Raw genomic sequence first — 14,792 nt, forward strand, 5'->3', positions numbered from 1 at the left:
AGAAAACACACGGCAGACATAGCAGTTTGTTCGCGCTATGTTTTGTATGATGACTGTAGTTTTAGTTGTTGAGTGGTCGCGTTGAAGGTTGTGGAAAGGCGAAGAAGTTCTTTCTTTTGTGGGTACACCAGCAGAAGAGTGAAAGTAACGTTGAAGTGCAGTTTGCGGTTTTTGTGGAAAATATAGTGTACGTATGACAAAGGAAGCCTTACTGCACTATCAAACACGATGAAGAGGAAAAAGGGTTGAGAATCTGACTTTAAGGTGGCAGACTACCCAAAAATTCGCTGAAAAATCGAATTTGTAAATTCATATATTATTGAGTGCTACGTCAGTTGAAAGAGCATGAATAGCTGCAAATTCTCTGAAAATTGTGTCCCGATCTGACCAGCCGTTCAAGAGTTATGGCCGAAAATGTGCCCTTGCAAGGAAAGATTTTTTTGTTGCACGCTCTCATTTGTTGGCAGCACTGTATTTTGAATGTGAGCAGACCGTGCGTAACTTGTCGTATCATGGAAACACGCGAAAGAAGTCCAAAAAGGACCAAAAAATCACGTTAAAAAACACCTATTGGGCTGCACGGCGGCGGCCGCGGCGAAGCCCGCCGCCGCGCCGTGCAGCAGGAGTTTTGCCAGCACCCTCGTGACGTTGCAGATATGTGGCTTGATTAGAGAGGTTCCGGGGTACGATTTTCCGTGCCAAAATCCGTATGGGCGCTACGGATTTTTTCCAGGCGTGCTCCATACGATTTTTCGGCACGGAGAATCCGTGTGGACTGGCTTTCATACGAACCAGGGAGTCGTAAAAATATGGTATTTTACGACTCCCTGATACGAACCATGTTTCGTACCGTATGGAGATTTTGCGTCATCGGGTGCAGAAAGATTTTTCGCGTACAAATTTGGTACGAGAAGCATCGATTTTCCGCGGGAAGTTTTGATTTCGGTACAAATTTTCAAAATAAAAAGGCATAGCGCGAGAATGTGACGTGTTTGCGATCGTAACCTAGGCAATGACGGCAAACACATAAGTTTCGTACTCCGGAACATTTCACTGCTCGAAAACGACGTATAAAAAATCCGTAGCGCCTCTACGGATTTTGGCACAAAAAATCGTACTCCGGAACCTCCCTATTATTGTGGTATTAAACAGTCTAAGTAGTGGTTGCGACTTCGGCGATGATTTGTAAGAAAGGGTTTGCTCCCCACACCGGAGCTAGCGCTATTCCGCCGACTTTACTTGACACTTGACTGACTCACGACTGCCATCCAGAGCACACGAGAAGTCCATCGAACCTTCGACTCGGCAAACCTGCAAGAAAGCACCACTCCCTGCTCAATACGCAGTGTTTCGGGGAATTCACCCCTCATCAGTTGAGCTTGAGTAGGCTGAGGAAGATTGTGCCTGAAGAGCACCACTTATATAGTGCTCTCCAGGTACAAACATCACCAGGGATACAAACTTACAGAGACGCTCCGCTTCTAGCGCGATAAACACCTCGTGAACACCAGATAGCAGCGTGAGTCAGTGTCGCTCCTGGACGGTGAGACCAGACGTTGAGGACCCTCGGTCATTCGCAACGCTGTCACCTCCAAACCAACTAGTCGCAAGCCCGCGCTGGGCACAACAGTACGAAGTAGTGGTTGCGACTTCGGCGATGATTTGTAAGAAAGCTAGAAGCGGAGCGTCTCTGTAAGTTTGTATCCCTGGTGATGTTTGTACCTGGAGAGCACTATATAAGTGGTGCTCTTCAGGCACAATCTTCCTCAGCCTACTCAAGCTCAACTGATGAGGGGTGAATTCCCCGAAACACTGTGTATTGAGCAGGGAGTGGTGCTTTCTTGCAGGTTTGCCGAGTCGAAGGTTCGATGGACTTCTCGTGTGCTCTGGATGGCAGTCGTGAGTCAGTCAAGTGTCAAGTAAAGTCGGCGGAATAGCGCTAGCTCCGGTGTGGGGAGCAAACCCTTTCTTACAAATCATCGCCGAAGTCGCAACCACTACTTCGTACTGTTGTGCCCAGCGCGGGCTTGCGACTAGTTGGTTTGGAGGTGACAGCGTTGCGAATGACCGAGGGTCCTCAACGTCTGGTCTCACCGTCCAGGAGCGACACTGACTCACGCTGCTATCTGGTGTTCACGAGGTGTTTATCGCGCTAGAAGCGGAGCGTCTCTGTAAGTTTGTATCCCTGGTGATGTTTGTACCTGGAGAGCACTATATAAGTGGTGCTCTTCAGGCACAATCTTCCTCAGCCTACTCAAGCTCAACTGATGAGGGGTGAATTCCCCGAAACACTGTGTATTGAGCAGGGAGTGGTGCTTTCTTGCAGGTTTGCCGAGTCGAAGGTTCGATGGACTTCTCGTGTGCTCTGGATGGCAGTCGTGAGTCAGTCAAGTGTCAAGTAAAGTCGGCGGAATAGCGCTAGCTCCGGTGTGGGGAGCAAACCCTTTCTTATTAAACAGTCTGTTGACGTTGTGACTTTGGCAAGTTTGAGTCGTGTCAAGAAGTCAGGTAGGATTCAGTACTAGGCAGTAGTGCCAGTGGAACGTTACGTGAGTGGTAGTCTTTGCCGGTTTCTGAGGGTATCCTGGATTTGGGTGTGCAGCGCTGTGGAAATGGCTTGCTGTGGAGGTCCCAGCACTGGATGTTGTATCAAAGGTACGACCTCGTAGCACGTGCTAAACCTAAAAAAAATCAAAAATTGACTTGGGTCTGTGTGAGTCTATGAGAGAACGCCCTCTCGTTCCGTTGTGACAGATTCCAGGGCCTCGTTGAGGGGCCCTACCCCATCACCCATGGCTGCTTCTGGACTTGTTTTAGGTTTGGGTCCCGCGTACGGACAGAACGGGCACGAAAATGTGAAAAAATTATGAATGGATTTGTTTGGCTCCTGGGTGGCTTGCACACCGTGGCACTATGCCGGAAATTTGAGTTTTTCCGGCCTGGAAAGCCTGTCAGTGAGGTGCAAGAACTTGTAAATCATGTCCTGAGGGCCAGCATAGTGGCAGGAGTGTGTGGTCAAAATTTCACTCAAATCCATTGAGAAACACCAAAGTTACGGTCAATTGAATGCCATATGAAATTTATGGGTAGGCTGCCCCCTTAAGTTCAATGAAGAGTGTGATAATTCTGGAGAAAGCAGCACCCCGGACTTAGTTCATCATTAGTTGGAAGCAGGGAGTAGTAAAATTCCATATTACTACTCCCTGGTTGGAGGTGTGTCAATCGCTGATTGATCTCCCCCCCCCCCCCGTAGAGAGAGAGAGAGAGAGACACGCACACGCACACACACACACACACACACACACACACACACACACACACACACACACACACACACACACACACACACACACACACACACACACACACACACACACACACACACACACACACACACACAAACACACACACACACACACACACGTGTATTTTTATGGCTAGCCAGCATCTAGGCTTGGATTTCGTGACTCAACTGTGCTTTTTTTTTCGTTATGTTTTTTGTCTTTTGTTCTTTTTTTCCTTTTTCCGTTGTAACGTGACTTTTTTTTTCTTCTTCTTTTTTTCCCTTTCTCTTTTTCTTCGCAGTCTGTGTTTTTCTCTCTTTCGTGGAGCCTTCCTTGTTGTATCCTTGGCTTTTGGCCGTTACTTTATCGCCATCATAATATTGGGCACCATTGCCCGTTAGGTCTGAGATGCAAAATAAAATTTCAACAACAACAACAACAACAAAAACAACAACAACAACAACAACAAAAACAACAACAACAACACACACACACGTCGTGTGTGGGTCTGGTACCAACTCAGCGAGTCCATTGTTACTGTAGTAGTAGGCATATGCCAGTTTTGATTTCCAATTTCCACTATAAATAAAGTATACAACAGCAACAAGGTGGCTTTAGTGCAATTTCTTATTTTGGCGCTGCCAGGTGGAATACACTTCCACCGGCTTGCCACATGTCTAGTTCACCAGCTGAATTTCGCTCATCCATCAAATTATACCTAAGGTTCCCTGTAAAAAGGCGCTGACGTCTATTGGGAATTCCCTAGTAAAAGAAGAATAAATAATAATATTTTTTAATAATTAGGTGAGCATGAGAAAGAAAGAACAGCTCATGCGGAAGCCATCATTATCACCAATAGAAGTATGTGTCCGAGAAGATTTACGAGAAGTCAACTGAAGAGACGTACGGATGTGGAATCACAGGCACCATTACTGGAGGTGACAACGCCCGTGAACGCCAAGAAACGTGGCCGCAGACCGCGGAAACCAAGCAAACCTGACACAGAGCTAGAGGCAATGCCTACGGGAAGAGCGACTCGGAGAAGCGGGGGCTGTGCACATAATGAAGGAGACGCGAGAAGAGCGACATCGGAAGTGAGGCCAATGGACGTGGGTCAGAGGCTGGAAAGCGAACGTTGGCAAAGTGATTCTGTCTTTTCTGTTCGACACGTGGAAGATCTAAGTAAGTTGCATCTTGCTGTATTACTATTATTAGCCTTGTACTCATACAGGTACATGTACACGTACATGTACATGAACACTGTACATAAGCTGGATCCTGCATTACGTGTTCAGAAGGAGAACGTGTTCCCTTTGCAGTGGTTTGGCACCATCGTTCGTGAAGGCGTCATCAAGTCTTGCGATATGTACTGTGTTTCTTACCTATCCTTCCCTTGTTCCTTTTCTGTCACTAGACAGAGTCATCAAGAGTCATCTGTCCGTTAGTGATAGTTGTCGTGAGTTGTACAGAGATGATGTTTTTCTCAGTTTTGGCCCGTGGTAGATCTATATTACATTTGTCTGTTTTGGAAGCGTTACATATCCGTAAGTTGTCCCCTGAACTATGTGTTCAGAAGGAAAATGTTTTGTCACTGCAGTTGTTTGGCGCTAATCCTCGTGAAAGTGTCAGGAATGCCTCTCCTCACTGATGTTTTCATTATGTTTTAGTCATTTCTTCACCTTCACCCTGTGTTTGACCTGTGCTGCTGAATTCAATTTTTCCACACGTATAGCGTGAGGTTCTCGATCTTTGCTTTTGCTGTAGCTCTATAAATTGCTGTACTTTTTGACATTTTTCCATTATTCCCTGTGCATGTACTTACCCATGATGAGAAGGGAGCGAAAACGTTCGGTTACCAAATTGGCTTACTTGACTGTGTGGATTGCGTCGGTGCTGTCACCTTTTCTTTCGAAATTGGATACGCCTCCAATTTTTTTCCTTACATTATTATTATTATTATTATGTCTCCTTTATTCACTTCTTTCGAAGGCGATAAGCCAGACCCACCGGGAAATATTTCCATGGGTGGGACAGCTAAAAGAAAGTGAAAAAATGAAAACCCAAAAACCAAAGGGACAAGAAATAGGGGAAGGAAGAGGAAGAAAGGAAAGAAACTCAATCTGAACTCCAACATCAAAACAATGATAAATAATTTGCAGCGACAGGCAAAGTACATCAACCAATGAAGGGAGTACAAACTTTACAAAGGAAATATCTTTATCAGTTGTTATTCAAGTCTCTTGGCTATTGAACATGCAAACGCAGCAGAGGTGCATCTACATGTTAAGGACAGTTCTTACCGAACCTTGGATAGCCTCCTGTTGCACAATAGACAGGTCTCCTCCCTGCACATTATTATCATTATTATTATTATTATTGTAGAAGGGAAAAGGAAATATAGATACGAGTTGAGAGTAACTCTCCATCACTGTAACCAGATTATACAGTCAGAAAGTGCAACAGCTAGGCATAAAACTGACAGAGTACTGAGACATTCGACGTCCTGACACCTAGCTTCAACACATCTCCGTAGAGCTAACCGTCAGCCTTCCAACTTGGAAGGTTCAAAGTCAAACACAGTGTGAAGGTGAAGAAATGACTGAAACATATTGAAAACATCAGAAAGTGCAACAACTAGGCACAAAACTGACAGAGTACTGAGACATTCGACGTCCTGACACCTAGCTTCAACACATCTCCGTAGTGCTAACCGTCAGCCTTCCAACTTGGAAGGTTCAAGGTCAAACACAGGGTGAAGGTGAAGAAATGACTAAAACATATTGAAAACATCCGAAAGTGCAACAACTAGGCACAAAACTGACAGAGTACTGAGACATTCGACGTCCTGACACCTAGCTTCAACACATCTCCGTAGTGCTAACCGTCAGCCTTCCAACTTGGAAGGTTCAAGGTCAAACACAGGGTGAAGGTGAAGAAATGACTAAAACATAATGAAAACAGCAGAAAGTGCAACAACTAGGCACACAACTGACAGTGTACTGAGACATTCGACGTCCTGACACCTAGCTTCAACACATCTCCGTCAACAATGATAGAAACCGTTCTAGTAATGGGACACTTCAACTAATCTCTTTTAAAAATTTGTTCGAACAGTTGATGACGACAATTCGAACGCCCCCTAAATAGAGTGGTTGTCAGTTGACGAACCCCCTTTTATTTATAAAGGACCATGCAGCTGAATTGCCAGGGGTCACCCCACAATGTGGGACAGTTTAGGCTGACCAGAATCGATGAGGCGGATCAAAGGAGCCGCTAGATTCTTGGAAGCGGTTACTCTATACTATAGGCCAAAGCGGGCGAGCTTAGACCCGTACTCGGGGATTTGGAAGGTAGGTAGGTACATTTTTATTTGAATTCGCAGAACCAAACGGGCGGTGTCGCCCAATTACATGGAAGCGAATGGAAACAGTGAAGGATCGGAACGTCTGACATACTCTCTGCTCGACAATGACAATATACCTGTGAACGTTTGTGGTACTCCACAGTACGAGTCGGGTGCTGTCTACCGCCTCCCCTGTGTTTTGTTCTAACGTTATTCATGGACTGAGCGTTCTTTGCTTTGTACTGCACCCTGCTATCGTGTTAGTCTATTTTCTACAATAATTTATTGTTTCCATTCGTTTCCATGTAATCGGGCGACACCGCCCGTTTGGTTCTGCGAATTCAAATAAAAAGGTACCTACCCAGTACCCACCTACACTTCCATACATGACCTGAAGGAGGATCTTCAATCTTATCTTGCATTGGCCAATGATGTGACCACACTCAGCTTCATCGGTTGAAGCAGCAGGTGAAGCTACCAATCTGACAACATCTTGCTAAGCCTGTTTTTTTTTATTTTGCTCCCTCAGCCCCAGCAGAATGCATAGCATAATAGATATACATATTCACTGGTTTGAGACATAGTATACGTGTACATGCATGTATGTGGATTTGTCATACAAGAGCAGCAGAATAATGAGCGGAATAATGGTCTTCTGCGAGCAGAATAAAAACAGAATCGGTAAATTTTCTGAGCAGAATTCCCCATCCCTAGCCTTGGGCACTTCTATGTACTTCAAAGCGATCTACATGTACATGTCATTCTGTGTACATTTTTTCAGGACCACAGGCCTCTGGTTTAGGGTTGACGATCATACATCTAATACACCACACCACCACATTGCGCTCTTGGCCGATCCAAACTCTGCACTCACATCACCATCACCACAGCGAGGACAATTCCGGTACATAGATTGATATCGACAATGAGTCAATGACCCTCCAGACAGCTGTTTCGCTCCTCCTGAGCTCATCAATGGAGGCATTATGATGTTGAATGAAAGAATGAAAGATCATACATCTGTCAAATGAAATGGGAGAAGGAATGGTTGCATAACATGCAGTCAAACACCCTCCTAGTAAAGCTGCCACATCGTCTCTCGTCAGAGCTTGTGAGTAGTAATGCTGCAAAATGCCCCAAATGCTGGTGATAATATCACGTAATTATTATTCACTGAACATATAACGAACAAGGCTGGCAACAGTAATCCACAAAATACAGTTATGATTGTGTCATTAGAGCCATGATAGAATTCGCGTTTAATGTACACGGAATTATTCATGTGCAGGAATTCACTAACTTGGAATGATACGGAGAGCACCCCAGATTTCCATCAAGTTTAACTCCGTATATAGAGGATGCTGGGAGGGTGCTGACTATGTATTCTACTGTTAGGTTTTAGAGGCAGAGGTATTCGTGTCCGTGACTGCCCAGCCAATTACTGGCTTGACGCCCTCGTCTTCATCATACGTCATGCCCATCAAACCAGAGACGAACAACATTGAAAGGTCGGCTTTATGGTAGTGCCATGTGAAGGGTGCCTTGGACAATGAAGATGGGAAAAAATTCACGCGAATGCCGCTGCTAGGACTTTCCTCTGCACTTCGGAAGTCCACATGCATATTGCGATATGAGCCGATGTATGGAAATAATGCGAGGACTGCTCCAGAGATGAAATCCCCTCCAGACCTGGACTTGTACTTGTACCAGCTTTGCCAGAACTCCAAATCTGCCTTGCCCTCTGCAGCCAGGATAAAATGATCAAGTAAGAACACGAGAGGTGTTGTCCACCACTCTAGGTCCTTGTCGATTTTCAGGAAACCAAGAACCCGCGAACGTATTGATCTCCAGTCATCCGCCGTGCCCAAGATGGTGAAGGATGGGATGGTACAGTCTGAACGAAAAAGACACGAGAAGTAACTTTGCATGGCCTCCAGAAGTACAATCTCCGCAGCTGCTGCTGACACAGGTGTTGTGGTGGAGAACGTCGGTACAAGAAGGTCATGAGTTTTAGCTCCAATGTACTCTCGAATCTGGCCGGAGAATTCTTTGAAAACACCGGGCCAGTCATTGGATGGAGAACCACGGATGAACTCATCTCTGCGTACATCAAGCTCAAGCTGACCTTCATGCTCCACAAAACGATACCTGAACTTCTCGGGATCAGAGTTGATATGCTGCGACAACCCTTGAGCAATCGTCAGCCAGATTATGTCTGGGCTCAGAACGAGAGGCAAATGCCGTGTAAAACAAGCATGGCTGGCGTCGATAAGCGGGTGAAGGCCCTTCTTACTAGGCGTATCGGTCTGGAAGAGCCTTCTTCCCTCGGTTTCCACAGCCATTGCCTCAACTGGGGTTTGAGCAAAAATAGTTGCACCAACGTATTCTTCCGTCACGAATCCTTGCGGGTGCCAGCCGCGCTCAACATAATTTCCGAATGTGACTGATGCCTTCGCCATCATGGGCTACTCAGCTCAGGATCAATGACCACCAACTGAACTGTTTACGTTTACTTCACACCTTTCCCCAGCGGCCCGCCGAACTGTTCACGCTGAGCAGTGACTGTGAAAGGACGATGCCTAGGACTACCAGTAGGACTGTCTGTGCAGTAGTCAGTAGACTACTAAAGACATTGTGTAGCTTCGATAGCTGTTGGCCCGTTGGTCACTTGCTTGCACTTGCACTGGCTGTTACTGGATGATCGATACGACCTTTTAAGTTTTGCCCTTTTCTTCCTTTTCCACCAGTACTCGGCAGTAGTACACCTACCACTCCTACCAGAGGTACATGTAGCCGGTCCGTACAAGCCATGCGTAATACAATCATATACTTGAGTCATGACATATACAGTATCACTATCAGTGCAGATTAATAATTATTAAGGAAGTAAGTCCAAGCCTTATGCCAAAGTGTAGATCCACCTTGACTAACTGCTTCGGCCCAGGCCCTGGAAGATCAGATGTGCATATCGACTGATCGATGTGAACACGGTGACTGGAATACAAACAGCCAGTTACTGAGCATCATCGCCGGTACGTATAGGGCAACCACCCGATAGAGCCACGCCAGCAGTGGCCGCTCCAATCGCGCTGCAGTAGATCTCCCAACAAGCAAGCACTGGGTAGCAGAAAGTCGCCAAGCTACTGAGCTACAAATAGCTTGCAGCCGATAAAGACGTACACACCGACCGTGCATGAAGTAAGGCAGCACATCCACGCTGCAACCGGCTTGTTTTTGAGAAAGAGAAACACAACCTACTTTAATTGGAAGTAAGTTAGTTTCGCTTCTGCCAGCCCGGTTGAGATACGGCGGTGGCAGATGCAGCACCGGGTTGGCGAGAGAGAACTGTCACATGCTGCGCTCAGCTGTACAGTTCCGTTACTAGGCGTTAAAGGGGCACTCCGGCTTCATTTTCGACGCCGAGTTTTCGATGCCAAGACGAAGGTAGGTGAAAGAGAAGACCCCTCGAACAAGAACGAGTCTCCAGAAGCGATCGAGTCGAGCAGGAAGACGACTTTTTGAATTTCGCCGAGCGAGCGCTGATGACGTAATGAGGGATTAGCTTGCCAGTGGAAATGCATCTGCGCACATACATTTCACATACTTTTTGGCCAATTTTCAATCGAAGAGGAGGTTGTTTTCTATGTTCTCTCAACGTCGTGAGCGATCCCGTCTTCTATACCCTTCCAGGTACCCTGAAGGTCCTCCAGAGGAGAATTTATCTCCAGCGAAGCGTTGTTGATCCGCTAAATCCGTCTCGAGACATATTCACCCAGTGCAGTGCTGATAAATGTAGAATGTTGAATCTGTGATAATTGTTGACGATGGAGAGAGAGGCTGATAGCCGCTGTCGCAGGGAGAGTGAAGCTGCTGGAAGTAACAACGGGGAGCCCGTTTGTATCACCTGAACAACCAGACTTCAAAGCAGCTTGACCAAATCGGAGGGTGCCTCGGTGCTTATCGTGAATATTACACCGACATGAATTACTACAAGTACACTGGTGAGTTTTTATCTTGTTTTGTTCGTATGCTAGTACCCTGGCCTGGAGTTCTCGTTAGCAAATTCCTATTCCCCGGCGTTTTCTAAACATTCCGTGTAGTACTGAATACGTGATCAAGTATTCCGATTTGGGTAGATGTGGAATTTGGACATGCATTTTATAAAAAAATTCTATTTTCCCAATAGAGCGTTTGTAGTGAAATTCAAATGGTTGCCCAAATACAACGAAATTGATTCTGCAGTTCTACAACTTGTACTGAAATCCAGTCAAAGTAAAAATGATTCTTCATGACAGTTGGGGTCAATGAAATCTGATCCAGGCATAACGAATAGTGATGCCTGCCACCCCGAGAACGAATGCCCATTTGGTGGGGATACCTAAGTACTCGAAAGTGGTGCATGTTTCAATGTGGCATGGAAGTTTTATAATATGATCTCTGGTCAATGCAACATACGATAGCCATCATGAATTGCAGGCCTCGAACGCAACTCAGACCAGAATTGGCAGTTCCCTAAGTTTATAATTCCATGGCCCCAGCTGTGGTTATAGAAGTTTGTTTGCACATTATTCTTATAGTCGATAGGTTTATACTAATGGCCACAAACAGCGGCAGTTCAAACTTCACTGACGTGTTCATGAGCTGAGAGATTTCTCTCCACTATTTCTGTTGTGCATACAGGTCTGTCCAATATGCATTGACGGTATTGGGTATGGTATCTGCTCTGAGAAGGGAATCGCTGGAGCCACAGTCCAACTAGACAGGCTTTCAAGAAACAGAGAGGATCCATCTTTCCAAGCTGATACCTGATGTGTACCGACAGAATTCTCACGAGATACCTTACAGACAACGTGTGGTGTGTACTTCATAGTACTCCTTCGACTACTATCTAGAATCAAGTCGACCGAAACAAGTCAAACAACTCTGGCTTCAAACGAGCCGTCGATTAGACAAACAAAACATTCTCTCATATACTGGAGCACTCTGACAACTCACGACCTATTCCTAACGATTTCCACCGCTTATACATATGTAGAGTGCTGATTGGAATGTGCTCACAATCTCAACAATTCAGTGCTATAATTATTTGAACAATGTGTTAGAAATTATTCCACTTTTCCTTCCATAAATGTTGTATCCACATATAATCCACAGTGCTCCGAAGTTTCAGAGTTCTCAGGGTATCACACAAAATTATTTCAAATACAGTGAAATTGTTCGTGGACATTATAGCGTAACTAATTTACGTGTAGTTCCCTGGTCCTTTTCTTTGCTATAAATTAATCCTTTGCTCTCTAGCCGCCTGCGAGTCCAACAGTGAAATTGTTAGTTCATTTTTATAATGTGGGTATGTGGGAGGGGGTTGAACATATTTTTTATATAAGGGACCTGCAACTGTAATACCACAGTACAGTAGCCGGCAAATATGTAGAAAACAGAAATGCATGTTCCCATCATTGTACATGGACGGGCGCAGCAGGCTGAAGCTATCAGCCAGAACAGGATTTACAATCACTTAGAGATACTTGAGCTATTCCAGTATTCTCCGTGAGCTGTCCCATTCCACAATGGTTCATGCCACCATTATTTCTGGTAGTATCCATGTGCATAGTTCCAAGACCATCTCGGATTCTTCAGCAATTTGTGCCACGGCAAAAGACAATGCTTGACTCGGTCACTGTCAAACTTCCCATCACAAATGAACTTCAATTTCTCATCTGTTTCAAGTATATGTACTGCCATGACTCGATCATGCTTCATCCACAGCTGGGCGAAGATTGTGGCGTTGAATTCCATAGCGCACCTTCTTGCTGCCATGCAGGAGTATGTTGAGAGAAGTGAACATATTTTTACTAAAAAACAACAGCCACTGAAGAGGATAGCAATAGCCTTGGGTGAATTTCCTGCAGGTACACGTTGTTGGTAGGTCTACTGGTCGGTCTCCATATCGTCAAGTTCAGAAATCACCTTTACTACACATCTTGTAGAAGGGATCCTGATCGAATAATTTTCTGGTCATAAAATTCACTAAACTGAGGGCGAGACAAATAGTCAGTACTCCCCGATTCCGTCAAGCTGCTTTGAAGTCTGGATGCACATGTGATGCTAACAAGCTCCCCGTTGTTACTTCCAGCAGCTTCACTTTCCCTGCGACAGCGGCTATCAACCTCTCTCTCCATCGTAGACAATTATCACAGATTCAACATTCTACATTTATCAGCACTGCACTGGGTGAATATGTCTCGAGACGAATTTAGCGGATCAACAACGCTTCGCTGGAGATAAATTCTCCTCTGGAGGACCTTCAGGGTACCTGGAAGGGTATAGAAGACGGGATCGCTCACGACGTTGAGAGAACATAGAAAACAACCTCCTCTTCGATTGAAAATTGGCCAAAAAGTATGTGAAATGTATGTGCGCAGATGCATTTCCACTGGCAAGCTAATCCCTCATTACGTCATCAGCGCTCGCTCGGCGAAATTCAAAAGTCGTCTTCCTGCTCGACTCGATCGCTTCTGGAGACTCGTTCTTGTTCGAGGGGTCTTCTCTTTCACCTACCTTCGTCTTGGCATCGAAAACTCGGCGTCGAAAATGAAGCCGGAGTGCCCCTTTAAATTAAGACGTTTTAATATGCATAGATGTACAAAATGTATATGCAGCAACATTTTTTAGTGTATCGTGTGTATCGTATACATGTACCGGCACATCCAAACAACCATGAACAAACGCATCCCCTGCAGGCCTGGCTACTTTCATTTCCACGTCTTGGCTCTGGAGAATAGACCGTGCACTTGTTGAGCTGCTGCCTGCTGTGGACTTTGGTTGGTTGGTTGGTTGGTTTTTATTTCACTTCGCACATTCAAACGGGATGACGACCCAATAAAATGACGGCGAAGGCTTAGCCTAGAAGTGGCTATGGAAGAACATAGTAAAAGCTATGGAAGCACATAGTAAGAGAATAGGATACTAATAGCTGCGGGTAAACGGGGGGGGAGAGAGAGAATACGATGTACAGTAAAACCTGTAACTAACGACCACCCCTTGGTGCCCGGAAAAGTGGTCGTTAGTGGCAGGTGGTCTTTAGTTAGAGGTTTGCACCGCGCGACCATATATGGATACCATTATATGATATGTATGTCAAAATGCAGATGATACAATCCCCCACCACTTGCGCACTGACATTTTTCTTTCAGATCATACAACACTTGGAGAGAGAGAAAATCAAGTTTTTTATACACCGGAAGCGATACGACCTTTTGACACGTATGTCGACTTACTGGGTTTCCAGAGCAGCGCTGGCCTGGCCAGGCAGTGGACTAGTCACTATCGACTCCAGCCAGCACAGACTGTCAGTGTGACCTGGTGACTGAGCTGTGTGATTGCACTTCGACAGAGAGCCGCTCAGTCTTAGGGTGCGTTCTTAAATCCTCTCGGAAAAGTTGGAGACTCTCCGAAAAGTTCGAGAGCTGTTCTTATATCCTCTCCGACTTTTAGGAGGCTCTCCAAAGCTCTCCAAGCTCTCCAAGCTTCAGAGGTGGTTGAAACTTGGAGATTCCCGCGGTTTGGGATCAGCGCATGCGAACTACGACTAAAAGGCACGTGTTCATCATTAGTGTACGCGTTTCCCTTTTCGCATACGCGCACGTGCATTACTACATTCATCACTCAAGATCGCGGCCCCTTTGGCGCTTCATTTTGCTTGAAATGTGCAAAATATCTCCGAATTCTTCGAGACCCGTTCTTGAGTAATCCCAGTTTCTTCGACTTCTCTTTTCTTCTTCTTCTAGAAGCTAGAGAATATAAGAACGCACCCTTAGTTTCTCCTTCCAGTAGTAACATCGATTAAAGAGCGCTTTGGATGCGCTCTCCAAGACGTTTCCTATCATGTTTGTTCTTGACAGCACTTGAAATTATGACAGGTGTAGTGCAGTCCACACTGATTCCACAGTAAAAATAAGACTGCGCTCATTTGTCCAGCTGTAGTGTCGAAACGACCATGGAAAATCATCAAAATTTCGAGAAGGAGCTTCAAGCAATGTTTGATTTGCTACATCGCGGTCGCTAGTTACGGGTCAAAATTCGACATTGGGACAAGAAAAGGCGGTCGCTGGTCGCGTTCAGCAGGTAGTCGCTAGTCACAGTGCATTTTGAATGTGAGACCGTCC

At 45.5% G+C, this 14,792-nt stretch overlaps 1 long non-coding RNA gene across 1 annotated transcript; it reads left to right on the forward strand.

Moving 5' to 3' along the window:
- Nucleotides 1–10,055: 10,055 nt before the first annotated feature.
- Nucleotides 10,056–11,925, forward strand: LOC135818038 (uncharacterized). The gene is made up of 2 exons (XR_010553614.1): nucleotides 10,056–10,628; nucleotides 11,308–11,925. It is a non-coding gene; the product is annotated as an uncharacterized LOC135818038 (long non-coding RNA).
- The last annotated feature ends 2,867 nt before the right edge of the window (nucleotides 11,926–14,792 follow it).

This window comes from Sycon ciliatum, chromosome 5 (genome assembly GCF_964019385.1).
Source record: "Sycon ciliatum chromosome 5, ocSycCili1.1, whole genome shotgun sequence".
NCBI classification, from domain to species: Eukaryota; Metazoa; Porifera; class Calcarea; order Leucosolenida; family Sycettidae; genus Sycon; species Sycon ciliatum.